Below are 2,752 nucleotides of genomic sequence, written 5' to 3'. Positions count from 1 at the left end.
TCAGCAGACTTTTATAGTCGGCGGATGAGGGCGCCTCACCGCAGTTAGACACCCACATACTTTCTCTCTGCGCGTCCATTTGAACGAGACTAGATGATGAGCGCCAAATAAGACGAAACCCGTCCACAGGAAAAAAAAAGTTCGCTCCCGACTCAGTTTTTCGGTGATGTGAAAACCTCGAGTGGAGGAGATCTGTACAGGACACGGGCCGAAGGGAAAACTGCAGGATTCGTGCCTGTTGGAGCTCGCGCTGACCATCAAATGACCAACTTCTGAAAAGTCGATCTGGGCTGTTCTTGCAGTTTCTCAGCTCGAAACTTCGCAACAAGTAAGTTTGGTCCTGTTTTGAAAAACGTGCACAGCGAGTCGCGGTCATGCTTTAAATGCTCGTGCACGTCTTGGAAGTATCAATTGCCACACTTTCTTCTTTGCTTGTTACAAAATCTTTTCAAGCACTTGTATAAACATGAACGCGGACAACCCTCTGCAGTTTGCGGAGAATAATATCCACTGTTAGTGAAAGCATATGTGTAGGACAGTGAAACAGGAGATTAGCCTTCTAAATAAGATTCGACTCTGGCCAAAAGTGACCAGCCATGTGTCGGTTTGATGGATGCAGACTGTTACCTTCTGAAAGTGTGTTTACAGCGCCTTGCTCAATGATTCATAGCCTTTCATATAGTTTCACATTTGAATCCCAAACTTCTACGTATTTTTATGTGATCAATGTAAAGAAAATAGCACAAGGTTTTCATGATTGAGATACATACAGGTAAAATCCACTGAGTCAATAAATTGTAGAACCACCTTTCAAAACATGTACCACAAAAATGTTTGTCCCTCCTTTTTTCTTTTTGCAAAATAGTTGAAGGTCTTGCCACATAATTGTAAGTCTGGACTTTATTTAGGGCCAGTATAAATGGACAAATTTCCTTTGTATTTGAGTACATTTTTGAAAACCGCCATTGGATAATATTCAGAAATTGTTGCAATACTATTCATGAAATTTATGATTATAATCTTGATTGTGATCGCATTGTATTCTTGTCTCTTTACCTTTAAAAAAAAAAATAAAAATCTTGACCAGCCTCTGTGAGTTATAGCATCTCAACCACTAAAAATATACGTAGCAGTCATTAAGGGCACTCAGGGTTACTCCACATGATCAAATATATGACTGATATTAACATTTGACAATTGAAATACGTCATCCTATAAAGTGATACAAGGAGTTCTTGTGGTTGTGAAACTGCATGCAACCAGAATGTCGTAATGTTTAATATAATAAATGTGCTTTATTATATTATTTGGTTATCCAGATTTACATAGAATACCATGTTTGTCTAAATAGCATAGGTACACTGTGAAAAAAAGTAAAAAAGTCTCAAATTTACGGTAAAATACCGGCATCTGTGGTTGCCAGAACTTTACCATAGAAACACGGTAAAGTCTGTTTTATATTATACGGTAAAATACCGGCAAACTACAGCTGCCGGTATTTTACCGTAAATTAGAGATATTTTTTTTTGTTTGTTTGTTTTTTTTACAGTTTGAAATATTTGAAATAGACAATTTTTATTACGTGTCTACTGTCTGGTTTTATCCAGACAAATTTGATATTGTCTTGCAGGTCGAAGTGCATGCATTCACTTGTTGTTGGAGCTATTTGTGCACGAGAAAATAAGGCTTGTAGTTACACAGCAGCACTCACCAGGCCGCCAACGAATCGTTTAAATAGATGAGGCGAGGAATTTTACGAGACATTTGCTCCATCCTGCAAAAGCACATTTGTAACGTTCTACATCTGACGGCTCAACAACTCTCTGAAACCATTACATTTTACATACGTCCATTTGCGCCTCGCCGCCAGAGAATGGTTGCCAGGATGTGGCGAGAAACAGCTTCTCTAGAGCAAATTAAAGAGGCTGCATACCTGTGTTTTCTTATGGAAACAGAGGATTTCTTTGTTCTCTAGGGTTTAATTCTGCAGGTTTAACCATTGATTGTTCTTATTTTGTACAAAACCCCGAAACCCATTAAAACATTGATTTTTGTTTTCGCTTCTCAGCTGTTTGCTGTGTGCAAAGAACACGGCCTGGAATGGTGCAATTCTCCTGCGGTGTTATAATTTGTGCAGCACATATTTCCTCATCACTGGACTCACTGGCTTTTATGCGTTTAATGCACACGTCTTCCTTTTGTCCAGCATATATGCATGCGCCCCCGACCCCTCTTTTCCTCTCTTGCTTTTCATACACACAGACATGCGTGGTGTTTTGCAGATGTGTGACCCAATCCGCTTCCAGCCGAGGCTCATCTCATGCCAGTGTGCTGACTCCAAGTTTTCCACAGTCTCTTATGAAATAGGAGTAGGAGACATTAGAACCATCCAGTAGCCAGGCTTGAATGGCTTTGGAGCACACACACATGTAGACACGCTCAAGTTGAAAATGCACGCGTACGGCCATATGGTCTCACAGTGACCACCTATATATCCAAATATAGGTGCACACAGAGGGTGGTAAACATTCGTCAAACAGTCCATAGGCTGAAAGGAGCAGCTGCAGCTTGTAGGTCTTTTGTGTGAGTCGAACAGAAAGCCTAATGTTTATTTTAAAAAAGCAGCTGGTAGGAAAGAAAAAAGGTACATGTTTTTTTTTTTTTTTTTTTTTTTTTTTTTTTTTAAATAAAAAAATTGAAGGGGGGGGGCGTTTTTTTTTTACCCCCTTTTGTTTTTTTTTCTAAAAATTAA

At 39.4% G+C, this 2,752-nt stretch overlaps 1 protein-coding gene across 1 annotated transcript in view; it reads left to right on the top strand.

The window, feature by feature from the left end:
- The window catches only part of ghra (growth hormone receptor a), a 27,961-nt gene continuing 25,209 nt past the window's right edge, over positions 1 to 2,752 (top strand). Inside the window, exon 1 of the mRNA XM_015024111.1 lies at positions 1 to 328. The gene's annotated coding sequence lies outside the window, so the exon portion shown is untranslated. The remainder of the gene's footprint in view (positions 329 to 2,752) is intronic.

The sequence above is a fragment of the Poecilia latipinna genome, unplaced genomic scaffold (assembly GCF_001443285.1).
Source record: "Poecilia latipinna isolate Pla-1442-1.1 unplaced genomic scaffold, P_latipinna-1.0 Scaffold91, whole genome shotgun sequence".
Taxonomy (NCBI): domain Eukaryota; kingdom Metazoa; phylum Chordata; class Actinopteri; order Cyprinodontiformes; family Poeciliidae; genus Poecilia; species Poecilia latipinna.
This window is presented reverse-complemented; position numbering and strand designations above follow the sequence as displayed.